Below are 27,994 nucleotides of genomic sequence, written 5' to 3' on the forward strand. Positions count from 1 at the left end.
TTCCCTGACATCTACTAATAAAACCTATATATTTAGGCCACAGACAACAAGCAGTTTCCTCCTCGGAGTCGGCAGCTGAACACGTTCCTCATAGACTCATCAACGTCACCATCAATTCCCATCAGAGTGAAGGAACATCGCTCCTCTATTCAGCTCTATGGATCCCGGATGAAATCCACTGCGGCCCCTGCAAGAAAAGAGCGAAGTCTGGTGAGACCCCCGAGGCCGGAGATTTATACAGCTGCTCTGTGCGCACAGGACCTGTGATGAGGTCACAGGAGGGGAGGAGTCAGGGGTCACATGATCAGGGGCCTCAGTGTGTGCAGGATTCTGCTGTGCTGGTTGTCATGGTGCTGGATGAGGGGAAGTTTCTGTGTGGGGTCAGGAGGGGTTTACAGGGTGGATGTAGCAGAGCCGTGTGTGTACGAGGTGTACGGAGCGGAGCCGTGTGTGTACGAGGTGTACGGAGCGGAGCCGCGTGTGTACGAGGTGTACGGAGCGGAGCCGCGTGTGTACGAGGTGTACGGAGCGGAGCCGTGTGTGTACGAGGTGTACGGAGCGGAGCCGTGTGTGTACGAGGTGTACGGAGCGGAGCCGTGTGTGTACGAGGTGTACGGAGCGGAGCCGCGTGTGTACGAGGTGTACGGAGCGGAGCCATGTGTGTACGAGGTGTACGGAGCGGAGCCGTGTGTGTACGAGGTGTACGGAGCAGAGCCGTGTGTGTACGAGGTGTACGGAGCGGAGCCGTGTGTGTACGAGGTGTACGGAGCGGAGCCGTGTGTGTACGAGGTGTACGGAGCAGAGCCGTGTGTGTACGAGGTGTACGGAGCGGAGCCGCGTGTGTACGAGGTGTACGGAGCGGAGCCGCGTGTGTACGAGGTGTACGGAGCGGAGCCGCGTGTGTACGAGGTGTACGGAGCGGAGCCGCGTGTGTACGAGGTGTACGGAGCGGAGCCGCGTGTGTACGAGGTGTACGGAGCGGAGCCGTGTGTACGAGGTGTACGGAGCGGAGCCGTGTGTGTACGAGGTGTACGGAGCGGAGCCGTGTGTGTACGAGGTGTACGGAGCGGAGCCGTGTGTGTACGAGGTGTACGGAGCGGAGCCGCGTGTGTACGAGGTGTACGGAGCGGAGCCGCGTGTGTACGAGGTGTACGGAGCGGAGCCGCGTGTGTACGAGGTGTACGGAGCGGAGCCGCGTGTGTACGAGGTGTACGGAGCGGAGCCGCGTGTGTACGAGGTGTACGGAGCGGAGCCGCGTGTGTACGAGGTGTACGGAGCGGAGCCGCGTGTGTACGAGGTGTACGGAGCGGAGCCGCGTGTGTACGAGGTGTACGGAGCGGAGCCACGTGTGTACGAGGTGAAATGTTTTAGACTCAAATTTTTCTATTTCACAGAGAGTAAAATGGAGCCACAATTTACACGGAAATTTCTCCCAAACCTGAGGTCAGGAATGACTGCACACGGCCGGGCTCCAATGGGGAGAGTCACTGTTTTGCTTTTGGAGCACTAATTTGGCAGTCCTAGCTTGTGGGGGCCAATCGTAAAGCCCCAGATGTTTGTGGACAACATACGACTCCCTAAAATGACCCCATTTCAGACCCTGTACCCATCAGGGAAGTCATCTATGAGTGTAATGGGCATTTTTATCTTACAGGTGTCACTGATTTCTTTACTACTTGCTGTATAGATATTACATGTGTTCCGAGGTGCAGCGAGGGGTTCAGCTCAAGGACATCTGAGTGGGCTCCTAACCAGATGTTATGATGGTGCCTCACATGCCTTGTCAGTGCCTCTCTTCTCACTATGGTCACTGCAGCTTCTCAGTGGGTCGACCTCCCAGGGCTGTGGGGTACTCGGTACCGGGCCCTATGAGCTTCAATGGGAGATGTCACGGCAGCTGGGACCCGGCCCTTGGCCCTGGGTGCCCATTGTAAAAGGAGTTGTTGCAGTGTGCTTAGAGTGATGAAAGTTTATGAGTGATTCGTGACGCCACCTGTGGTGTTCGGCAATAGAGATGTAAGCCGACGCTGCAGACAGATCCTCTGGGACAGATGGTGTGGTGCAGCATTGATGTTATAGCCCTCCACAGGCAGGGCTGTAGTCCCAGGGCAGTGTAGAGACGCGTTGCAGGAATGGTGCAGTGTAGGCACAGGGATGCAGCGGTGCCAGGTGTGTGTGATGCGGGAATGAGTGGAGGACACCAGGGCATGTAGTTCCAAAGCTTTACTCACAGTCTGTTGTACAAACAGGTGCCTGCCTCCATGCCGTGTCCTCCGGGTCAGGGACTCAGTCAACCTCCAGGCCAGATGGAATACTCCTTTACAACACTCCGCCAACATGTACCTTTCTGAACGTCTCCTCTTATAGCACCTTTAAATGAAGTACTCCAAGTACTGAGTTACACTGGAGTTCCTCCTGTCCGATGTTCTTATGAACTCTACTTGTACGGCAGACAGCTGTAGCCTGCTTCGGGGACTCCTTGCTACTAAGTCCCGGCTTACTATCCAGTTGCTGTTGTGCCCCCAAGTCTTGTGTGGGAATAAAGTGGTCACTCCTTCTATTCCTCCGGTGTCTGCTGCAGGACCATTAGTGTTGTGAGTTCATTCTCCCCTTCACCTTTGATGTCTGATGAACTCCCTCTGCTGGTGATGAGAGGTAGTGAAATTGATTGGGATGGGAAGAACCTGTCATCTGAACAGGCGGAGTGTGATTGGACATCTGGAATTTCTGAGTGGATATAAGGCAGCCGACGCCCTGCAGGGCTGCTGGTGATCCTTTCGGCTCTGAGCTCTTGCATCCAGTTTAGTTCCTGTCTACTAAAAGCTAAGTTTTTGCCCTGCTATTATTCCATGAGATTTTGTCTGGTTTCCTTAGTGTTTATATTCAGCCAGTCCTGGTTGGGACTGGCTGAATCCCATTTTTGTCTCTGATCAGTTTATCTCTTTGCTCTGTTTTCATAATATACCTGAGTGCTGATATAGTGATTTTGAAGTCTAGCGACTTCAGGGCCTTTTTCCCTATCAGACGGTTGGGACATTTTTGGTAGGGTTTTTTGCGGATTGCAGCCAGCATCTTTTCTGTCCTGTCCTATCTACTTAGTTGGGCCCCATCGTTTGCTCAGCCTGTCTTTCTGTCTGTGTTTGTGTTTTCATCTGTATTTCACCGACAATACATGTTGGGGGCTATCTATTGCTTTGGGGTCTGCTCTGGGGCAGTTTAGATTTCCCCTTTCCTTCTTTAGGCTTATGTAGTTCTCCGGCTGTGACGAGGGGTCTAGGGCACCGTAGGAACCCCCCACGGCTACTGTTAGTTGTGATGTATAGGATCAGGGGTCTGCAATCCGATAGCTACCATCCTCTCCGGTTTTCTGGACTTAGCTTGTATTTTTGTTTTCTCCTCCTCCGGTGACTCATTCATAACAGAATCACCAGTCATACCGCAGATTCTAGGGTACTCAATAGCAGGAAAGAATTGTAAAAAAAAAAAAAAAGTGTCAGAATTTTTTTTTTTGTGTAGATTAAGGGGGGGAATTTTTTCTCAATGGAGATTAAGCAATTGTCTGATCGTGTGGAGCAGCTTACTGCTGAAGTGTGGGGAATTTCCACCTATCTTGCTCATTCACATTATGCTGAACCAAAGATCCCTACTCCTGATGTGTTTTTTGGGGATCGGTCTAAATTTCTGAATTTTAAGAATAATTGTAAATTATTTTTTGCCTTGAAGCCTAACTTATCGGGGAGCTCCGAGCAGCAGGTTAAAATTGTCATCTCTTTGCTGCGCCGCGATCCCCAGGATTGGGCGTTTTCTTTGAAACCTGATGATCCTATTCTGACTGATGTAAACGCATTTTTTCAGGCCTTGGGGTTGTTGTATGATGAACCTAATGAATCATAGAATCGTAGAGTTGGAAGGGACCTCCTGGGCCATCTGGTCCAACCCCCTGCTCAAAGCAGGATTCGCTAAATCATCCCAGTCAGATGTCTGTCCAGCCTCTGTTTGAAGACTTCCATTGAAGGAGAACTCACCACTTCTCGTGGCAGCCTGTTCCACTCATTGATCACTCTAACTGTCAAAAAGTTTTTTCTAATATCTAATCTGTGTCTCCTCCCATTCAGTTTCATCCCATTGCTTCTAGTCTTTCCTTGTGCAAATGAGAATAAAGTTGATCCTTCTACAATGTGACAGCCCTTTAGATATTTGTAGACAGCTATTAAGTCTCCTCTCAGTCTTCTCTTTTGCAAACTAAACATTCCCAAATCCTGCAACCTTTCCTCATAAGACAGGGTTTGCAGACCGGTCACCATTCTGGTCGCTCTTTTCTGAACTTGCTCCAGTTTGTTGATGTCTTTTTTAAAATGTGGTGCCCAAAACTGGACACAATATTCCAGATGAGGTCTGACCAAAGAGGAGTAGAGGGAAATAATGACTTCACGTGATCTAGACTGTATGCTTCTGTTAATACATCCTAGAATTGCATTTTCCTTTTTTGCTGCTGCATCACACTGTTGACTCATATTCAGTCTGTGATCTATTAGTATACCCAAGTCTTTTTCACATGTGCTGTCACTTAGCCCTATTCCTCCCATTCTATATATGCTTTTTCCATTTTTATTGCCCAGATGTAGTACTTTGCATTTCTCCCTGTTAAAAACCATTCTGTTAGTTGCTGCCCACTTCTCCAGTTTATTTAAATCTTTTTGAATCCTCTCTCTCTCTTCTCTAGTATTAGCTATCCCTCCTAGCTTTGTGTCATCAGCAAATTTAATCAGTTTACCCTCAATTCCTTCATCTAAATCGTTGATAAAGATGTTGAACAATACAGGGCCCAGGACAGAGCCCTGTGGTACCCCACTTGAGACATTCTTCCAACTGGATGTGCAGCCATTTACGACCACTCTTTGGGTCCGATCACTAAGCCAGTTATGAATCCACCTAACAGTTGCCTTGTCCATTCCATACTTAATCATTTTTTCAATAAGGATTGTATGAGAGACTTTGTCAAATGCTTTGCTGAAGTCAAGATATACTATATCTACAGCATTTCCTTGATCCACCCAATCAGTGATACCGTCATAGAAGGAAATTAAGTTAGTCTGACATGACTTATTAGTTACAAACCCATGCTGACTCTGTTTAATCACTTCATTCTTATCCAGGTATTGACATACATGTTGTTTAATAATTTGTTCAAAGATCTTTCCTGGTATAGAAGTCAGACTCACCGGCCTATAGTTACCTGGGTCCACCTTCTTCCCCTTTTTGAAGATAGGAACAACATTTGCTCTTCTCCAGTCTTCTGGCACTTCTCCTGTTCTCCAAGAATTTTCAAAGATTATAGAGAGGGGTTCAAAAATTTCTTCTGCTATCTCCTTCAGTACTCTGGGGTGTAATTCATCTGGACCTGGAGACTTGAATTCATTTAGGCTAGCTAAGTGTTTCCTCACTATCTCTCTGTTTATAGATATCCTGGATTCTTCTATTCCCTTAATAGGACAGTGAATAACAGTTGATGTTACATTTCCTTTCTGAGAGAAAACAGATGCAAAATAGGAATTTAAAAGTTCAGCCTTCTCAACATCCTGTCTTACCATTTCATCATTTTCATCCTGTAAAAATCCTATAGCATCTTTGACTTTTCTTTTACTTTTGACATATCCCCAAAATCCTTTATTATTGCTTTTGACATCTCTTGCAAGCCTCAATTCATTTTCAGCTTTAGCTAATCTGATTTGTGCCCTGCAGGTTCTGCAGACAGCATTATATTCTTCTTTAGATATGCCTCCCTCTTTCCATTTTATAAACATTTTTTTCTTCCTTTTTAGCATGTGCTTAAGTTCTGTGTTCATCCATCCTGGTTTCCTTAACTGCTTCCTATTCTTCCCTCTTTTCGGAATTGTTAACAACTGTGCTTTGAGAATTTCATTTTTCAAGATTTCCCATCCTTCCTGGACATTTTTGTCTTTAAGGATATCCAGCCATTGGATCCCTCCAATTCTCTTTCTGAATCCCTTAAAATCTGCCTTTCTGAAATCTAACCTTGACGTCTGAGTCTTCACAGGTCTTCCGCCTCTAGTTATCCAAAATTCTAAAATAGCATGGTCGCTACCTCCTAGGGTCCCAGCCACTTTTACCTCCTCAACCATTTCCTCCCTGTTTATAAGGATTAGATCCAAGGTAGCAGTTCCCCTTGTTTTCTCCCTTACCTTTTGGAAGATAAAGTTGTCAGCAAGAGAGGATAAGAATTTCCTTGACCTGTTAGTTTTGCCTGAGAGAGATTCCCAACAAATGTCTGGATAGTTGAAATCTCCCATGACAACTATGTCATATTTTTTGGAGAACTTGGCCATTTGATGCATAAAGAGTTCATCCATAGCTTCAGCTTGCACAGGCGGCCTGTAGTAAATGCCTACAATGGTGTCCTTTCCATTGTTCTGTCCTTGTATTCTTACCCAAACAGTTTCCACAGAACTCCCAGTCTCTGAAGCTTCAATCTCTGTGCAGATATACGCGTTTCTAACATACAATGCGACACCCCCTCCTCGTTTATCAAGTCTGTTTCTTGCAAATAAGTTGTATCCTTCTAGTCTTGTATTCCAATCATGTGTATTGTCCCACCAAGTTTCAGTGATTCCAATGACATCATATTTCTTTTCCTGTGTTAGTAGTTCCAATTCTCCTTGTTTGTTGCCCATGCTTTGTGCATTAGTATAGAAACATTTTAGTTTGTGATTGGTTTCTCTTTCTCCAATATTTTTATTAATTAGATTCTTTCGTCTTTGTTCTTCCTTTCCACTTCTAATAGCAGAGTTCTCAATAGCATTTGTCAGGTGTATGGCTTTTTCTGGTCTTTTGCTTCCCTTCCCATGTTGTTCTAGTTTAAAGCTCTCCTTACAAGTGTAGCAAGGCGACTTCCAAATACATGCTTACCAGTCTTCGTAAGGTGCACCCCATCTCTAGCAAGTAGTCCATCGTATAAGTAGTTCACTCCGTGATCCAGAAATCCAAATCGTTGCTGACGGCACCATCGACGTAGCCAGTTGTTCACCTGCAGAATCTTATTCCACCTCCTTGTTCCATGGCCATCCACTGGGAGGATGGAAGAGAAGACCACCTGCGCTCCCAGTTCTTTCACTTTCTTGCCTAAGTCTTCAAAGTCTCTGCAGATGGTTTCCAGGTCGTTTCTTGCAGTGTCATTTGTCCCCACATGTAGTAGCAGGAATGGGTAGTCATCTGTAGGTCTGAAGAGTCCTGATATCCTGTCAGACACATCTTTAATGCTATTGATCAGGCTGAAAAGGCCCTGTTGGCATTGAGCCAGGGTGAGGATTCTGCAGAGTTGTACTGTCAAAAATTCCGAAAGTGGGCGGTTCTTACTATCTGGAATGATGGTGCCTTGGCAGTTCTCTTTCGGAAGGGTTTGTCAGAAACCGTAAAAGATACTGTGGTGGGATTTCCTGTTCCCTCTGGTCTTGACAATTCTATGTCAGTAGCCATTCAGGTTGATTGGTGTTTGCGTGAACGCAAAACTGTACGAAAGATGTTGCCACCTGTTGAACAAATGTCTGAACCTATGCAATGTGATAGAGTTTTGTCTAGGGCGCAACGTCAGGAGTTCAGAAGGCGTAATAAGCTGTGTTTTTTCTGTGGAGATGCCTCTCATATTATTTCTGTCTGCCCTAAACGAGAGAAACGTTTTGCACACACATTTGCTGTGGGTGGTGTTCAACCTAAGTTTCTGTCATGATCTCAGTGCGGGTTTGACTCGCACACGTGGGGTTAATGTATGGAACCTGTACTGATGACTGGCATTTCTGGGGTTAAAGGTTGTGATCCCGGTGCAGGCTTACCTGCACACCTGGGGCTATGATTGTGGCCTCTCCCTGGTTCTGGGGGAGGCTTCTTATAGCCTCAGGACGCTCCCATCCCTGTCAGTTATACTTTCGCCCTTGGTATTGTGTGGTGACCCCTGAGTGTGTTTGTGCTGTGTTCTGGTTACTTGATTCTCTGTGTATGACTCGGTCTGTTTCCTGGATATCGCTTTGGATTCTGCCTGGTACCTCCTATGTCTGTTTGGTTTTGATCTCTGCTTGGCCCTGATTATCCGCTCTGTCTCATCCCCGGTACTGTACTGTGATCCTGTGTATGACCTTTGGCTTTGTCTGACCTCCCGTCTGTTTATCCCTCCTGTACCTCGTTTAGCACTGCTTCTGTACTCAGGACACGTGCACTGGCTCTATGAGCAAGTGTAGTGCGGTGTCCCTGACAGTTTCTTCTGGTAATTACTCTGATCTGCTCCCTGTCCACATTTTCCGCTAAGGCTTTTGTGGATTCCGGAGCAGCTCTGAACCTGATGGTCTTGGATTTTTCTATACGTTGTGTGTTTCCTATGACACCTCTGCGGACGCCTATCCCTTTGAGGGGTATTGATGCTACTCCTTTGGCGAAGAATAAACCTCAGTTTTGGACCCAGGTGGTAATGCGGGTTGCCCCAGACCATCAGGAAAATTGCAGATTTTTGGTGTTGCATAATTTGCATGATACCATCGTTCTGGGGTTTCCCTGGTTGCAAATCCATAATCCAGTTTTGGATTGGAAATCTTTGTCTGTGGTGAGTTGGGGTTGTCGGTGTGCCCTTAGTGATGCTCCTGTTTTCTCCACCTCTCCCCAGTCGCATGATGTTCCTGACTATTTGGCTGATTTTTATGATGTATTTAGTGAGAATGAGTCTGCGTCTTTGCCTCCTCATAGGAGTTATGACTGTGCAATTGAGCGGAGCCCTGGGTGTAAATTTCCCAAGGGTCAACTTTTCAATTTATCTGTACCCGAGCACGAGGCTATGTGATCCTATATTAAGGAGTCATTGGAGAAGGGTCATATTAGACCATCCTCTTCACCCTTAGGTGCTGGGGGGTTTTTTGTGGCCAAGAAAGATGGTTCATTAAGGCCTTGTATTGACTATCGTTCCCTCAACAAAATTACTGTTAAATATCAGTATCCGTTACCCCTGATTTCTGATCTATTCTCCAGAGTTAAAGGTGCTTGCTGGTTTACCAAGCTTGACCTCAGGGGGCGTATAATCTTATTCGCATTAAGCAGGGGGATGAATGGAAGACGGCATTTAATACTCCGGAGGGACAATTTGAGTACCTGGTGATGCCTTTTGGGCTCACTAATGCCCCTTCTGTCTTCCAGTGCTTCATGAATGATATTTTCCGAGACTTTGTGGATAAATTTTTGATCATCTATCTGGATGATATTTTGATCTTTTCCAAGGATTGGGACTCTCATGTGGAACATGTTCGGATTGTGTTCCGGATTTTGAGGGAGAATTCCCTGTATGTCAAGGGATCGAAATGCCTTTTTGGTGTACAGAGGATTTCATTTTTGGGATTTATTTTGTCTCCGTCAACTATTGAAATGGACCCGGCCAAGGTACAGGCCATTTATGATTGGGTTCAGCCCACTTCTTTGAAGGCCCTCCAGAAGTTTTTGGGTTTTGCTAATTTTTATCGTAAATTTATAGCTAATTTTTCTGGTATTGCCAAACCATAGACTGATTTGACTAAGAAGGGGGCTGATGTGCTGAATTGGTCTCCGGAGGCTGTTTCTTCTTTTCAGGAGCTGAAGCGAAGGTTCACTTCTGCTCCGGTTTTGCGGCAACCTGATGTCTCACTCCCGTTTCAGGTAGAGGTGGACGCTTCTGAGATTGGTGCAGGAGCTGTTTTGTCCCAAAAAGATCCTGTAACATCTAAAATGAATCCCTGTGCTTTCTTTTCCCGAAAGTTCTCCCCATCCGAATGTAACTATGATGTGGGGAATCGGGAACTGTTAGCCATGAAATGGGCATTTGAGAAGTGGAGACATTGGTTGGAGGGAGCTAAACATCAAGTCGTGGTCCTTACTGACCACAAGAATTTGATTTACCTGGAGTCGGCCAAATGCTTGAATCCTAGACAGGCTAGGTGGGCCTTGTTTTTCACACGTTTTGATTTTGTGGTCTCTTTTCTTCCGGGCACTAAGAATGTCAAGGCAGACGCTCTCTCTAGGAGTTTCTTTGCTGATTCTCCTATTGTGACCAAGCCTGCTACCATCTTAGGTGAGGGGGTAGTTCTTTCTGCCATCTCGCCCGATTTGAGACATGTTCTGGAAGAGTTTCAGGATTACAAACCTGAGCGTTGTCCCATTGGAAAATTGTATGTTCCTGACCAGTGGAGGAAGAGAGTGATGTCTGAGGTTCATTGCTCCACATAGGCTGGTCATCCAGGTATTTTTGGTACTAGAGATTTGGTGAGTCGGTCTTTTTGGTGGCCCGCCTTGTCTCGTGATGTCAGGAATTTTGTGTAGTCCTGTGGGACTTGCTCAGTCTAAACCTTGTTCTCGCTCTAGTGGGTTGTTGATGCCTTTGCCGGTGCCCAGGAGGCCATGGACCCATATTTCAATGGATTTTATATCCGATATGCCTGTTTCTCAGAGAATGACTGTTATTTGGGTGATTTGTGATAGATTCTCTAAGATGGTCCTTCTTGTACCACTCCCTAAGTTGCCATCTTCCTCAGAGTTGGTGCCCTTGTTTTTGCAACAAGTGGTTCGCTTGCACGGGATTCCTGAGAACATTGTATCTGACAGAGGAGTTCAGTTTGTTTCTAGATTTTGGAGGACTTTCTGTTCCAAGCTGGGAATTCAGTTGTCCTTCTCCTCTGCGTTTCACCCTCAGACCAATGGGCAGACGGAGAGAACAAACCAGACTTTGGAGTCGTATTTGAGATGTTTTATTTCTGCTGATCAGGATGATTGGGTTTCATTTTTGCCCTTGGCCGAATTTGCTTTAAATAATAGAGCTAGTTCTGCCACTTTGATGTCACCTTTTTTTGTAACTTTGGGTTTCATCCTCGATTCTATTCAGGGCAGGTGGAGTCTTCTGCCTGCCCAGGTGTTGACACTGTGGTGGAGAGAATGCACCAGATCTGGGACCAAGTGGTGGATAAGTTGTCTCTCTCCCAGGAAAAGGCCCAGCGGTTTTCCAACCGGCATAGGACCATTGGTCCCTGGTTTAAGGTGGGTGATATGGTTTGGTTGTCATCAAAGAATATCTCTATGAAGGTGGCTTCTCCAAATTTCAAGCCAAGATTTATTGGACCTTACAAGATTTTGGAGATGAATCCGGTCTCTTTTTGATTGGCTCTTCCTGTTACATTCAAGATCCATAACGTGATTCATAAGTCTCTGTTAAAGAGGTTTGTTGAGCCAGTAGTTCCTGTGGTGGCACCTCCTGACCCTGTATTGTTTGAAGGTAATGTGGAATATGAGGTTGAGAAGATACTGGATTCTCGTCTGGCTAGACGGAGACTCCAGTATTTGGTTAAATGGAAGGGTTATGGCCAGGAGGATAATTCTTGGGTCCCTGCATCCGATATTCATGCCAAAAGATTGGTTCGTGCTTTTCATCGGGCCCATCCTGATTGCCCTGGTGGCGTGGATGAGGGTTCGGTGACCCCTCCTCAAGGGGGAGGTACTGTTTTGAGTTCATTCTCCCCTTCACCTTTGATTTCTGATGAACTCCCTCTGCTGGTGAAGAGAGGTAGTGAAATTGATTGGGATGGGAAGAACCTGTCATCTGAACAGGCGGAGTGTGATTGGACATCTGGAATTTCTGAGTAGATATAAGGCAGCCGACGCCCTACAGGGCTGCTGCTGATCCTTTCTGCTCTGAGCTCTTGCATCCAGTTTAGTTCCTGTCTACTAAAAGCTAAGTTTTTGCCCTGCTATTATTCCATGAGATTTTGTCTGGTTTCCTTAGTGTTTATATTCAGCCAGTCCTGGTTGGGACTGGCTGAATTCCATTTTTGTCTCTGATCAGTTTATCTCTTTGCTCTGTTTTCAGAATATACCTGAGTGCTGATATAGTGATTTTGAAGTCTAGCGACTTCAGGGCCTTTTTCCCTATCAGACTGTTGGGACATTTTTGGTAGGGTTTTTTGCGGATTGCAGCCAGCATCTTTTCTGTCCTGTCCTATCTAGTTAGTTGGGCCCCATCGTTTGCTCAGCCTGTCTTTCTGTCTGTGTTTGTGTTTTCATCTGTATTTCACCGACAATACATGTTGGGGGCTGTCTATTGCTTTGGGATCTGCTCTGGGGCAGTTTAGATTTCCCCTTTCCTTCTTTAGGCTTATGTAGTTCTCCGGCTGTGACGAGGGGTCTAGGGCACCGTAGGAACCCCCCATGGCTGCTGTTAGTTGTGGTGTATAGGATCTGGGGTCTGCAATCCGATAGCTACCAACCTCTCTGGTTTTCTGGACTTAGTTTGTATTTTTGTTTTCTCCTCCTCCGGTGACTCATTCATAACACATTAGTATCCATACAACCTCGGGGATCGGGCTCCGGCCTTGCGCTTAGAACTTCTAGGAAGGGTTCTCTTCTAACCCACGTCCTCTGTTCTCTTTTACTGCTCACGTTCCTTACTAATCTTTCTTTGGAAAATCAGGCTTTCAGTCTATGTTGCTCTCTCTCTCTTCTTTTCCCGTGCCAGCAGACCCAGGTCACTGGGATCTGCTGCAGCACTTCCATCCATCTATCCCTCTCTCCGGGGATCTTCTTCTCTTTCCTTACTCAACAACTGACTCCTCTCCCAAACTCTCCCCGCTCTCTTTAATGTAAGCTAAACTCCACCCACCACCCAGCACGTTTCGTGTTCCAAGCAGGGAGCCACCAATGGGTGCTTTGCTGCACTCCAAGCAGGGAGCCGCCGAAGGTGCTTTTCTACACTACATTGTGGTGTGGGGTGCAGGTGTTGGAGTGTGGTCAGGAGTCTCCAAGTTACCTGAATGGTGGGGTACCACACCTCAGGAGGAGGTGCAGTACCTCTGTGGCAGCTGAGCCTTAGGGGTGCCACATCCCCCCCGTTAAACACAGCACGTCTGCGGGCTGCAAGGGAAACAAAGTTGACAATACAGGAACATACAAATTTTTATATTGCATAATGAACATGTCTTATACTAAACTTCCCAATGTGGGAGGCACTGTTTCTTGAACGTTACAAACAGTTCAACTGTCTATCAATATTTAAAGTTATGCTACCTAATTTAAAGTGCCATGGAAGCAAATAGTAACACATTTTCTAGCAATACATTGCCTTTCTGTCATTCTTCACATTTTCTACTTTTCTTCTTCTTACCCTTAATTGACAACTGCTGGTGTCTGGTTCATCATCTGCATATTTTTGTGAAAAAAACTCCAAAGGAACATCCTATTACATACAAGAGTAAAATACCTTAATGATGCCTCATGAAGTCAAATATGATGGAGACGATTCTCAATATTATGAGAAAAAGGAGGACATAGAATCCATTTCCATTGCAAAACATATATAAATTTATTTGTCAAAAAGAAGGACACATATCAGAGATACAGGATATTACAAAATCCAATAAAATGGGTAATCACATAAGGCCCGATACTAGAAAAACAAACAGGTGGGCAGCCTGTGATGGGGATGGATATCCAGAGTCAGTACCACAAAAATTAATGATGTAAAATAATTGAACAATGAAATGTAGTTATTCTACCAGCCAAAAGGGTGTGTAGTAGGATATATTAGTGCAGAGATCACCGATAAAAGATAATAATTTCCCTTGGGCAATATTATATCATACGTATAGCCCGGATAAATAATACTGGTGATACCAATAATAACTGCACTAGATGTAAACAAGCTGGTATATTCCACCACTTGATCTATGCAGGGTTCAGCTACATGACATATGTGGAAAAAGACAAAGTGTGCTTAAATAAGCTGGATAAACCTACCCATCATGTCCAGATATGTAATAGGCGCCGACCTGTGTACCCCTACGCGCGTTTCGCGGTATGCAGGACCGCTTCCTCGGGGGGCGTGGCTATTATTGTGAACATCCCAGTTATATGACCGGCTGGGAGAAGTCATCTGACTACCGTGAGCCTATCATGGAACGAGCCCCACACATGCGCATATGTATCTGTGACGCCACTTATCAGTCAGCTGGCGTCATCCAAAAGCGGCCAGCATCTGACCGCTACCTAGGTAACCGCCAGGACAGGCGAACATAGTAAACAGACGCCACGTGAGGGCGGCCGGCGCTAGACCGCCACACAGGCAGCGTCCGTCCAATATGTTTTTTTCTCCATGTATGGCGCGCGTGAACTCAGCCATAACAGGGTCACGGCAACCAGATGACAAAACCCATATAAATAAGAAAAAAGGGGAGGGTATTAAGGGAAGGAATAGGAAAAGGGGGGGGAGGGGGGAGGGGGGGGGCTTTGAAAAGAAGGAAAGGATGGGAAAGGGAGAGAAAAGAAATGTGAATGAATGGGAAGAAATATTAAGCTAGTCAACCATGCGTGTGCTGCCTGTGAATGGTGTCTACTAAAAAAATAATCAAAGAACAAAAAGCAAAAAACAGAATGGCACATATAACAATACAACCAATAAAGGATGAATGCAATAAGAGGCAAAATGGGAGGTAATAAAATATCACCATAAGACATATTCTTCCATTCGCACCGAGTCCTCTATTTTTCTATTTTCTGTAGATAATGTGCCAAGACATAGGCATATATTGTCGTGAGTTCAGTGATGAGCTTGCCACGTAGATCACCATGCCGCATGTTGATTGCGAGATAGTAAAATTCCCAATACAGGATATCAACAGAAGAAATGCGTTATCTATAGCCGGGCAAATAACAAATTAAAAATGAGTGCAACAATCCAAAAACACTCATAACCTAAAAACAACATGTGAAGAATTAAAAACGGGGAGAGAGAGGAAGATACCTATCTAGAGATGGCAGGCAGAAAAAATATTAATAAAACTATAGATCACAAAAATGGCGCGAAACTGAGTGATTCATTCAGCCCTTGTGGTGTCATGGTCCCAAGAACCATGATCCATCTGCATTCCTTCTGTGCAAGAAGGCGTTTGATGTCACCGCCTCTGACACCACTTTTGACGTGTTGGATGCCTCTCACTAAGAAAGATTTGGGGTCGCTATTATGTACAAGTTTATAGTGTTTAGGTATCGTTTTAAGCTGTGTCAAATCAGTTGTTGTTTTGGACGCCAAGATGTCACGGACATGTTCACGGACACGTAGTTTAAATTGACGGCTCGTAAGGCCTATATACACTTTCGGGCACCCACACGTGGCGTAGTAGATGACCTGTGCAGTATTGCAAGTTATGTGTTGTCTAATTGAATACGTTCTTGTTCCATCTACAGATTGAAAGGACGATGTCCGTACGATATTTTTACATGCAATACAATTACCGCAAGGGTAGCATCCCAAAGGAGGACCACGAGAATCAAAAGGATTTTTGATATGTGGGACATAATGTGAACGTACCAACATATCCCCCAAATTGGGGCTTCTACGATATGTCATGAGCGGGTGCTCAGAAATTATATTCGTCAATGAGACCTCCGTCCTTAAAATGTTCCAATGTTTGGTAAGTATGTCCTTCATTTGGTTCCATCCCCCATTAAAAGTCGAGATGAACCTGACACAGCCCTGCTCTTGTTTTTTCTTATTGATGTTTGGTTGTAATAGGGCCAGCCGGTTTGTTTTTCTTGCTCTGTCAAAGCCCTTCTTGACACAGCGTCGACTGTAGCCCCGTTTGAGAAAACGATCTCTAAGTTCCCCAGCTTGATCCAAAAATGTTGCCTCCGAAGAGCAGATGCGCCTGATGCGCAAAAATTGACCAACCAGGATGGCCCTGATGGTTGCCCATGGGTGGCAGGATCCAGCATGGAGAAGTGAATTTACTGAGGTGGGCTTCCTGTAAACATCAGTCTGTAAGCTGGACATATTGTCCACCCGAATCTTGATGTCCAGGAAATCCACCTCAGAATTACTGCAAGTATAAGTCAATTTGATGTTATATCCATTGTTGTTTAAGCTCTCCATGAATTCTTGAAGATCTCATTTTGAACCCTGCCACACCATGAGCAAATCATCAATATAGCGCAGCCAGCACTGCACATGGTCAACGGCCTGCCCCCCCTCCCCCGCAAAGACCTCCCGCTCCCAGTACCCCAGGAAGAGGCCAGGTAGGTTTATCCAGCTTATTTAAGCACACTTTGTCTTTTTCCACATATGTCATGTAGCTGAACCCTGCATAGATCAAGTGGTGGAATATACCAGCTTGTTTACATCTAGTGCAGTTATTATTGGTATCACCAGTATTATTTATCCGGGCTATACGTATGATATAATATTGCCCAAGGGAAATTATTATCTTTTATCGGTGATCTCTGCACTAATATATCCTACTACACACCCTTTTGGCTGGTAGAATAACTACATTTCATTGTTCAATTATTTTACATCATTAATTTTTGTGGTACTGACTCTGGATATCCATCCCCATCACAGGCTGCCCACCTGTTTGTTTTTCTAGTATCGGGCCTTATGTGATTACCCATTTTATTGGATTTTGTAATATCCTGTATCTCTGATATGTGTCCTTCTTTTTGACAAATAAATTTATATATGTTTTGCAATGGAAATGGATTCTATGTCCTCCTTTTTCTCATCTGCATATTTTTGTTCAATTCTCCCACCAGCTACTAACCTCCCTAAATCAGGCATTTCCCTCTCTGTGGGTGGTACCACAATAACACCCCGGCAGCAGGCACGCTGTCTAGGCATTATGTTTGACACCAATCTCTCCTTCACATCCCATATACAATCTCTTTCCCACTCTTGCCGCTTACACCTAAAGAGCATCTCTAGAATCCACCCTTTTCTCACCATGGAAACAACAAAAACCCTCACTGTAGCATTGATCCACTCCCGCCTGGATTACTGCAATGCTCTATTAATTGGCCTCCCCGTCACTCGACTATCCCCTCTCCAGTCCATACTTAATGCAGCAGCCAGGGTTGTCCATCTGGCTAATCGGTACTCGGATGTGTCCTCTCTTCGTCAGTCATTACACTGGCTGCCCATTCATTATAGGATCCAATTCAAAGTACTTGTTCTCACCCACAAAGCTCTCCACGGTGCGGCACCCCCCTACATCTTTTCCCTCATTTCTGTCTATCGGCCTAGCTGATCGCTGCGCTCTGCAAATGACTTTCGACTAACCTCTGCACTAATCCGTACCTCCCACTCCCGACTCAAAGACTTCTCCCTTGCTGCTCCTATCCTCTGGAATGCTCTACCCCAAGAAATTAGGACTAACCTCAATTTGCATAGTTTTAGGCGCTCCCTCAAAACACATTTGTTCAGAGTGGCTTATCACGTTCACTAATCAAAGTCATTCTATGTGTAAGTGTGCGTGTGTAGCCCATTTACTATCTCCATCCATTCTTCACTCCCTCAAGATGGCTGGACCTTCATTGTAAATATACAATTGTAAATACACACCTGTACTTTGTATCTCCCTCACCTCATTGTAGATTGTAAGCTCTCATGAGCAGGGTCATCTTATTTCGTCTTATTTTGCTTTAATTATTGTATTGTTAACGTTGTTACTTATGGCTTGTGTTTTGAAACTGTTAAACTCTAAAGCGCTGCGGAATATGTTGCCGCTATATAAATAAAGATTATTATTATTATTATTATTAATAATTCTCACATCTTTATTCAAACATTGTAAAACATTCACTATATTTCTTTCTCAATTAAACCCTATGAAATCTGTCATTAATACTTTCACTACACACTATCACTTTCTAGTTTCTTGTTCAAAAATACTAAGCATTATTACTAAGTGCAAAGAGTAGACATTGGACCGGCCATCATGTCTGGAAATGTCCTTATAACGAGGTAGTCCTTGTTCCAAGGGAAGGTTCCTATGTAAAACCAAGAGAGAGCACCTAAAGAGGTGCAAACTATTTACATTAGCAGTTCTGGATCACTCAGCGTCCATGATCTCCACAGTTCAAGTGTAACGGCTACCAATCAAACTGGGCAACAACTGGATCCAATGGGAAAAAACAAGAAAACAAAAACATGATAACCAAAATAGAAAAACAAGCACTAAGGTGGAAATACCCTCCTGGGTAACAAAAGTTAGTTTAAATCAACATTATGGCTGGTTATCCCCTCCTGGGGTTCTGGAAGCTGGTTGCTTGGGCTGCTTCCAGGGGAGATGCTCTGGGTATCCAGATGGGTTGATGAATCGCTAATCCTCGGTAGGAATTCTGGAGACAGCTGCTGCCTGAGGTACAGCAGGGGTAGGCATATCAGCTGTTGCTGGTGATGTCTCTGCCACCAGTAAGTCGGTAGGAGTGGCAGCTGGTATCAATGGATAAGGTTCTTCATCCTCTGGGGGTACTGCTGCTCTGGTCCTTGGTCTAACATCTAGGGATGCAGTGGCTTGTTGACGTAGGTAGGAGGCTACACGGGGATTTTGCAGCTGCGGCCAAGAGAACCCATGATGCGTTTCAGTGTCCCGAAGCGGCCTAGACTCGTCCAAGCCCTGAAGGTGTCGTATGGTGCGCGCCTATTCCAACCGCACCCTCCTCAGCAGGGATTTCTTCCACCTTCCCATCTCCGTCAGCCTAATGCCCCTGGACAACTCGTCCAATACCCCCATTTCAAGCTCCAGCAGGCCAGCCTCCGACAATGAGAATTCGGGGGGTAGCCCGTTAGGAGGGCCAGCATCTATACCTAGTGCCTCCCGGCGGTGCAGTGTCGGCGCCGGTGCAGGCACGGTGCGGGTCCTGGTGGCAACGGTGGTAGTCAGGGCTGCCCGGGTAGATATGAGTGATGGCAGTGGAACAGATGGCGGCTCCCGGTCCGCGGGGGCCTCCGGTGGGACCTGCGCGGCCGTGTCAGGTCCACACGGGAGCACCTCTTCCTCCGCTTCAACTCCCAAAGCCTCACACAGCGGCGATGGTAATGGAGAGATTGCAAAGGATGCTGCAGGTGGTATTGCAGTGGTCGCAGGCTCTACAGGGTTTGCCTCGGGGAGATCCAGTGCAGCGATGGCGGGTACCGGTGACTGGGGTACCGCGGGTGTAGGCTCCTCCTGGGCACACTGCAGATTCAAGGTCCATAAGGCTTCCTGTCTCAGTCGTAAACGGTGCGTCAGCTGGGCAATCTCGTCTTCCAGCTGCTGGCGGTTCATCCTGGAAGCCGGGTCAGAGCCTTCAGCCATTGCGCCGGGGAGATTCAGCTCAACCTCCTCGCGCTCCGCAGGCCTCCTCCCTTCTCCTTCCAATATGGCGTTCTCGCATTCTTCCTGCCTGGGCTCTTTTCCCGCCACTGGCTCTCGCCCCTCCTTCTAAGGGCGGCGTCTTTTTCCTACTTCTCCATACCAAGCCAGTATACGAACCCCTCGGGGGGTTGGCCATGTTGCTGTCGCATAGAAGTTCAGACAGGGGAGGCCCAGGACAGTCCGCGCTCTTTTCTTAGGACCACCCATATTGTCACGCCCTTCTTCACCACACAGGCGGCCATTTTTAGCGTTCATTTTACAGTCTATTAAATTGGGTCTTCTGCACATTTCAAAAGATTTGAGTCTTAGGCACACAGAACCGATGGCATTGGATCTCGTCATCCTGTTCGTGACGCCAAAGTTGGTTCGCCCTCCCAGGGCTGTGGCGTACTCGGTACCGGGCCCAATGAGCTTCAATGAGATGTCACGGCAGCTGGGACCCGGCCTGTGGCCCTGGGCGCCCATTGTAAAAGGAGTTGTTGCAGTGTGCTTAGAGTGATGAAAGTTTATGAGTGATTCGTGATGCCACCTGTGGCGTTCGGCAATAGAGATGTAAGCCGACGCTGCAGACAGATCCTCTAGGACAGATGGTGTGGTGCAGCATTGATGTTATAGCCCTCCACAGGCAGGGCTGTAGTCCCAGGGCAGTGTAGAGACGCGTTGCAGGAATGGTGCAGTGTAGGCACAGGGATGCAGCGGTGCCAGGTGTGTGTGATGCGGGAATGAGTGGAGGACACCAGGGCATGTAGTTCCAAAGCTTTACTCACAGTCTGTGGTACAAACAGGTGCCTGCCTCCGTGCCGTGTCCAACGGGTCTGGGACTCAGTCAACCTCCAGGCCAGATGAAATACTCCTTTCCAACACTCCGCCAACATGTGCCTTTCTAAACGTCTCCTCTTATATCGCCTTTAAATGAAGTACTCCTAGTACTGAGTTACACTGGAGTTCCTCCTGTCCGATGTTCTTATGAACTCTACTTGTACAGCAGGCAGCTGTAGCCTGCTTCGGGGACTCCTTGCTACTAAGTCCTGGCTCACTATCCAGTTGCTGTTGTGCCCCCAAGTCTTGTGTGGGAATAAAGCAGTCACTCCTTCTATTCCTCCGGTGTCTGCTGCAGGACCATTAGTATCCATACAACCTCGGGGACCGGGCCCCGGCCTTGCGCTTAGAACTTCTAGGAAGGGTTCTCTTCTAACCCACGTCCTCTGTTCTCTTTTACTCCTCACGTTCCGTACTAATCTTTCTTTCTATGGAAAATCAGGCTTTCAGTCTATGTTGCTCTCTCTCTCTTCCTTTCCCGTGCCAGCAGACCCAGGTCACTGGGATCTGCTGCAGCACTTCCATCCATCTATCCCTCTCTCCAGGGATATTATTCTCTTTCCTTACTCAACAACTGACTCCTCTCCCAAACTCTCCCCGCTCTCTTTAATGTAAACTAAACTCCACCCACCACCCAGCACGTTTCGTGTTCCAAGCAGGGAGCCACCAATGGGTGCTTTGCTGCACTCCAAGCAGGGAGCCGCCGAAGGTGCTTTTCTACACTACATTGTGGTGTGGGGTGCAGGTGTTGGAGTGTGGTCAGGAGTCTCCAAGTTACCTGAATGGTGGGGTACCACACCTCAGGAGGAGGTGCAGTACCTCTGTGGCAGCTGAGCCTTAGGGGTGCCACATCCCCCCGTTAAACACAGCACGTCTGCGGGCTGCAAGGGAAACAAAGTTGACAATACAGGAACATACAAATTTTTATATTGCATAATGAACATGTCTTATACTAAACTTCCCAATGTGGGAGGCACTGTTTCTTGAACGTTACAAACAGTTCAACTGTCTATCAATATTTAAAGTTATGCTACCTAATTTAAAGTGCCATGGAAGCAAATAGTAACACATTTTCTAGCAATACATTGCCTTTCTGTCATTCTTCACATTTTCTACTTTTCTTCTTCTTACCCTTAATTGACAACTGCTGGTGTCTGGTTCATCATCTGCATATTTTTGTTCAATTCTCCCACCAGCTACTAACCTCCCTAAATCAGGCATTTCCCTCTCTGTGGGTGGTACCACAATAACACCCCGGCAGCAGGCACGCTGTCTAGGCGTTATGTTTGACACCAATCTCTCCTTCACATCCCATATACAATCTCTTTCCCACTCTTGCCGCTTACACCTAAAGAACATCTCTAGAATCCACCCTTTTCTCACCATGGAAACAACAAAAACCCTCACTGTAGCATTGATCCACTCCCGCCTGGATTACTGCAATGCTCTATTAATTGGCCTCCCCGTCACTCGACTATCCCCTCTCCAGTCCATACTTAATGCAGCAGCCAGGGTTGTCCATCTGGCTAATTGGTACTCGGACGTGTCCTCTCTTCGTCAGTCATTACACTGGCTGCCCATTCATTATAGGATCCAATTCAAAGTACTTGTTCTCACCCACAAAGCTCTCCACGGTGCGGCACCCCCCTACATCTTTTCCCTCATTTCTGTCTATCGGCCTAGCTGATCGCTGCGCTCTGCAAATGACTTTCGACTAACCTCTGCACTAATCCGTACCTCCCACTCCCGACTCCAAGACTTCTCCCTTGCTGCTCCTATCCTCTGGAATGCTCTACCCCAAGAAATTAGGACTAACCTCAATTTGCATAGTTTTAGGCGCTCCCTCAAAACACATTTGTTCAGAGTGGCTTATCACGTTCACTAATCAAAGTCATTCTATGTGTAAGTGTGCGTGTGTAGCCCATTTACTATCTCCATCCATTCTTCACTCCCTCAAGATGGCTGGACCTTCATTGTAAATATACAATTGTAAATACACACCTGTACTTTGTATCTCCCTCACCTCATTGTAGATTGTAAGCTCTCATGAGCAGGGTCATCTTATTTCGTCTTTTTTTGCTTTAATTATTGTATTGTTAACGTTGTTACTTATGGCTTGTGTTTTGAAACTGTTAAACTCTAAAGCGCTGCGGAATATGTTGCCGCTATATAAATAAAGATTATTATTATTATTATTAATAATTCTCACATCTTTATTCAAACATTGTAAAACATTCACTATATTTCTTTCTCAATTAAACCCTATGAAATCTGTCATTAATACTTTCACTACACACTATCACTTTCTAGTTTCTTGTTCAAAAATACTAAGCATTATTACTAAGTGCAAAGAGTAGACATTGGACCGGCCATCATGTCTGGAAATGTCCTTATAACGAGGTAGTCCTTGTTCCAAGGGAAGGTTCCTATGTAAAACCAAGAGAGAGCACCTAAAGAGGTGCAAACTATTTACATTAGCAGTTCTGGATCACTCAGCGTCCATGATCTCCACAGTTCAAGTGTAACGGCTACCAATCAAACTGGGCAACAACTGGATCCAATGGGAAAAAACAAGAAAACAAAAACATGATAACCAAAATAGAAAAACAAGCACTAAGGTGGAAATACCCTCCTGGGTAACAAAAGTTAGTTTAAATCAACATTATGGCTGGTTATCCCCTCCTGGGGTTCTGGAAGCTGGTTGCTTGGGCTGCTTCCAGGGGAGATGCTCTGGGTATCCAGATGGGTTGATGAATCGCTAATCCTCGGTAGGAATTCTGGAGACAGCTGCTGCCTGAGGTACAGCAGGGGTAGGCATATCAGCTGTTGCTGGTGATGTCTCTGCCACCAGTAAGTCGGTAGGAGTGGCAGCTGGTATCAATGGATAAGGTTCTTCATCCTCTGGGGGTACTGCTGCTCTGGTCCTTGGTCTAACATCTAGGGATGCAGTGGCTTGTTGACGTAGGTAGGAGGCTACACGGGGATTTTGCAGCTGCGGCCAAGAGAACCCATGATGCGTTTCAGTGTCCCGAAGCGGCCTAGACTAGTCCAAGCCCTGAAGGTGTCGTATGGTGCGCGCCTATTCCAACCGCACCCTCCTCAGCAGGGATTTCTTCCACCTTCCCATCTCCGTCAGCCTAATGCCCCTGGACAACTCGTCCAATACCCCCATTTCAAGCTCCAGCAGGCCAGCCTCCGACAATGAGAATTCGGGGGGTAGCCCGTTAGGAGGGCCAGCATCTATACCTAGTGCCTCCCGGCGGTGCAGTGTCGGCGCCGGTGCAGGCACGGTGCGGGTCCTGGTGGCAACGGTGGTAGTCAGGGCTGCCCGGGTAGATATGAGTGACGGCAGTGGAACAGATGGCGGCTCCCGGTCCGCGGGGGCCTCCGGTGGGACCTGCGCGGCCGTGTCAGGTCCACACGGGAGCACCTCTTCCTCCGCTTCAACTCCCAAAGCCTCACACAGCGGCGATGGTAATGGAGAGATTGCAAAGGATGCTGCAGGTGGTATTGCAGCGGTCGCAGGCTCTACAGGGTTTGCCTCGGGGAGATCCAGTGCAGCGATGGCGGGTACCGGTGACTGGGGTACCGCGGGTGTAGGCTCCTCCTGGGCACACTGCAGATTCAAGGTCCATAAGGCTTCCTGTCTCAGTCGTAAACGGTGCGTCAGCTGGGCAATCTCGTCTTCCAGCTGCTGGCGGTTCATCCTGGAAGCCGGGTCAGAGCCTTCAGCCATTGCGCCGGGGAGATTCAGCTCAACCTCCTCGCGCTCCGCAGGCCTCCTCCCTTCTCCTTCCAATATGGCGTTCTCGCATTCTTCCTGCCTGGGCTCTTTTCCCGCCACTGGCTCTCGCCCCTCCTTCTAAGGGCGGCGTCTTTTTCCTACTTCTCCATACCAAGCCAGTATACGAACCCCTCGGGGGGTTGGCCATGTTGCTGTCGCATAGAAGTTCAGACAGGGGAGGCCCAGGACAGTCCGCGCTCTTTTCTTAGGACCACCCATATTGTCACGCCCTTCTTCACCACACAGGCGGCCATTTTTAGCGTTCATTTTACAGTCTATTAAATTGGGTCTTCTGCACATTTCAAAAGATTTGAGTCTTAGGCACACAGAACCGATGGCATTGGATCTCGTCATCCTGTTCGTGACGCCAAAGTTGGTTCGCCCTCCCAGGGCTGTGGGGTACTCGGTACCGGGCCCAATGAGCTTCAATGAGATGTCACGACAGCTGGGACCCGGCCTGTGGCCCTGGGCGCCCATTGTAAAAGGAGTTGTTGCAGTGTGCTTAGAGTGATGAAAGTTTATGAGTGATTCGTGATGCCACCTGTGGCGTTCGGCAATAGAGATGTAAGCCGACGCTGCAGACAGATCCTCTAGGACAGATGGTGTGGTGCAGCATTGATGTTATAGCCCTCCACAGGCAGGGCTGTAGTCCCAGGGCAGTGTAGAGACGCGTTGCAGGAATGGTGCAGTGTAGGCACAGGGATGCAGCGGTGCCAGGTGTGTGTGATGCGGGAATGAGTGGAGGACACCAGGGCATGTAGTTCCAAAGCTTTACTCACAGTCTGTGGTACAAACAGGTGCCTGCCTCCGTGCCGTGTCCAACGGGTCTGGGACTCAGTCAACCTCCAGGCCAGATGAAATACTCCTTTCCAACACTCCGCCAACATGTGCCTTTCTAAACGTCTCCTCTTATAGCGCCTTTAAATGAAGTACTCCTAGTACTGAGTTACACTGGAGTTCCTCCTGTCCGATGTTCTTATGAACTCTACTGGTACAGCAGGCAGCTGTAGCCTGCTTCGGGGACTCCTTGCTACTAAGTCCTGGCTCACTATCCAGTTGCTGTTGTGCCCCCAAGTCTTGTGTGGGAATAAAGCAGTCACTCCTTCTATTCCTCCGGTGTCTGCTGCAGGACCATTAGTATCCATACAACCTCGGGGACCGGGCCCCGGCCTTGCGCTTAGAACTTCTAGGAAGGGTTCTCTTCTAACCCACATCCTCTGTTCTCTTTTACTCCTCACGTTCCGTACTAATCTTTCTTTCTATGGAAAATCAGGCTTTCAGTCTATGTTGCTCTCTCTCTCTTCCTTTCCCGTGCCAGCAGACCCAGGTCACTGGGATCTGCTGCAGCACTTCCATCCATCTATCCCTCTCTCCAGGGATATTATTCTCTTTCCTTACTCAACAACTGACTCCTCTCCCAAACTCTCCCCGCTCTCTTTAATGTAAACTAAACTCCACCCACCACCCAGCACGTTTCGTGTTCCAAGCAGGGAGCCACCAATGGGTGCTTTGCTACACTCCAAGCAGGGAGCCGCCGAAGGTGCTTTGCTACACTACTTTGTGGTGTGGGGTGCAGGTGTTGGAGTGTGGTCAGGAGTCTCCACCTTACCTGAATGGTGGGGTACCACACCTCAGGAGGAGGTGCAGTACCTCTGTGGCGGCTGAGCCTCAGGAGCGCCACATCAGCATGTTGTTTCCATTTAGCCTTAGGGGGATTGGCCAGTCTGTAGAGGAATTTAACCCTGTTGTGTCCTTCACAGATTAGGTTCCCCAGCCTATCCCGTGCCTGCAGGTCCTATATTAGGCAGCTCCACCATCCGCCCTCTGCTTGATGTTGATTCCTAGGCAGTTCACTTTCCCTGTTGTACCTCACACTCGAGTCTCTGACCCACCAATCAGCTGAGGTAGTCTTGGGGACTACCCTGGAGTAGTTCCTGGTGTCTACCTGATGTCCAGCCTATCCTCTGCACCAGTAGCTCTAGTGAAGACCTGGTGGACACCTAGTTACACCTCTCTAGAGTAAGCCTGGCCGATGGTGCAGTGGGTCCACATCTACCAGTGTTACACCAAGTAACTGTGCACACCTCACAACTTTTGAAGCACAGAAAGAGGCACAGAGCATGCGGCGCACATAGCAGCAAATTTTTGCCTCACCCTAATCCACGGCCATTTACCACTGCTTTCTCCCCCGACAGGAGGAGTTGTCAGAGGGACACTGGTAGTGAGGGAAATTCAGCAGACGCCTGAGACTGCAGGGCGTAGACCCAAATCCGGGACTGACCACTGTATCAGGGACAGTTGGGACTAGAGATGAGCAGGTGGATTCATGGGTCTCTGGTCCAGCGTGCGTGGGACCTGGGGATTATTTTTTGTGCCGTCATTCACAGTCGGAGCCTCCAGAACGTTCTCATCTTTATGTAGTGTCACTATACGACATCCGGCTTATTTGTGTCTGTAAGGCCGTGTTCACACATTGTAGAAAAACGGTGTTTTTTGTTTTCTGCAGGATCCGCACCATCTCCAATAACGATCTTCTCCCCCTTATTTGATGCGTTCTTGGTGCAGAGGTGAAGCTGCGGTTATAATGCGCTTTTTAGAGGACAGAAAAGCTTTGATTCTGCACTTAATAAAGTTTCTGCAGTTTTTTACCTGCGATTTTAGACACATAGAAGAGAAGAAAAAGGCCCAAATTGGCACAGATCAGCCGCGTCCTTGGGCGCACAGCGGGCGCCTTTTATGGTAAAGTAGTTTTTATTAAGGATTTATTTACATAAATGGGGTAAAGAAAAAGGGGCGACAGATTATAAATACCCAGTAATACAGACAAGAACCAAACAGCAAAAAAGAGAAATGTAAAGTCATGAAAGAGAGAGAGGCAGAATAAAGGGATAAGGAGGAGAATGGGGAAGGAAAAATAGGGTTTGTTAACCCCTTAGAGACCTTGCCCTTTTTCATTTTTGCGTTTCTGTTTTTCGCCCCCCTTCTTCCCACAGCCATAACTTTTTATGTTTCTGTCAGTATGGCCATGTGAGGGCTTGTTTGTTGCTGGACAAGTTGTGCTTTGGAATGACATCATTGGTTTTACCATATCGTGTACTCAAAAATGGGAAAAATTCCAAGGGCGATGAAATTGCAAACAAAGTGCAACTCCACAACGTTTTTTGGATTTTCTTTTTACCATATTCACCAAATGCTAAGAAATTATGCCATTATGATTCTCCAAGTCATTACAAGTTCATAGACACCAAACAGGTCTCAGTTCTTTTGTATTTAAGTGGTAAAAAAAATCCAAAAATTGTTGGAAAAAAATTGCTCCATTTTCGTGATTTGGGGTTGGGTGAGGGCTTATTGTTTGTGCGCCCAGCTGATGTTTTTATTGATCCCATTTTGGTGCAGATACGATCTTTTCATCATCCATTATTGCATTTTAATGCAATGTAGCGGCGACAAAAAAACCTTAATTCTGGCATTTTGACTTTCTTTCTCACTACACCGTCTAGTGATCGGGTTGTTCCTTTCTTTATTGATAGATCGGGCGATTCTGAACGCGGCGATACCAAACTTGTGTATGTTTTATTTTTCTTTTGTTTTATTTTGAATGGTGCGAAATGGGGGGGATTTGAACTGTTATATTTTTTTATTTTTTTAATATTTTTAAAAACATTTTTTTTTACTTTTGGCCTGCTTCAATAGTTTCCATAACTCTGCAAAGGAATACATGGATTTCGTCCGCGCTGCACAAATGATGAAATTCCAGAAGGGTAATAACGTTTGATAGTGGTTTATTCTACGCGTTTCAAGGTTTTTTGAACCTCTTCTTCAGGAAATACCACATGAAGCATACACAGGTGGTGCATTAAGTACACACAGATTTAAAAAAAATGAGCTCCAGTCAGATGACAGATGTCAAAGTTCATAGTTAGCAGACAGTATAAATATTCATATTCATATTCAATATTCAGCTGTTCTTATATTGACTTGTCTATGTTAATTTCACAGGTTGTTGAACAAAAGGAAAATTAAAAAACACATATATACTGAGCAAGAAAAGCAAATCTCGGACACAAACTCCTAGAGATACGCCTCAGCTTCCTCCAGCTCTGCCGCCCGACAATCAGACCGCTCAGCTATACTAACAAGCTCCTGCAAGCGGATCCAATGTGGAAGAGACATAGGATGAAATAAACCATTAGTT

The 27,994-nt window shown here is 46.7% G+C and overlaps 1 long non-coding RNA gene across 1 annotated transcript; it reads left to right on the forward strand.

Moving 5' to 3' along the window:
- LOC141073921 (uncharacterized) lies at positions 1 to 27,994 on the forward strand. Its single transcript, XR_012227094.1, has 3 exons — positions 1 to 210; positions 15,250 to 15,476; positions 27,799 to 27,994. It is a non-coding gene; the product is annotated as an uncharacterized lncRNA (long non-coding RNA).

Source organism: Dendrobates tinctorius, unplaced genomic scaffold (assembly GCF_039654945.1).
Source record: "Dendrobates tinctorius isolate UK_male_01 unplaced genomic scaffold, ASM3965494v1 ptg000320l, whole genome shotgun sequence".
Lineage (NCBI taxonomy): Eukaryota > Metazoa > Chordata > Amphibia > Anura > Dendrobatidae > Dendrobates > Dendrobates tinctorius.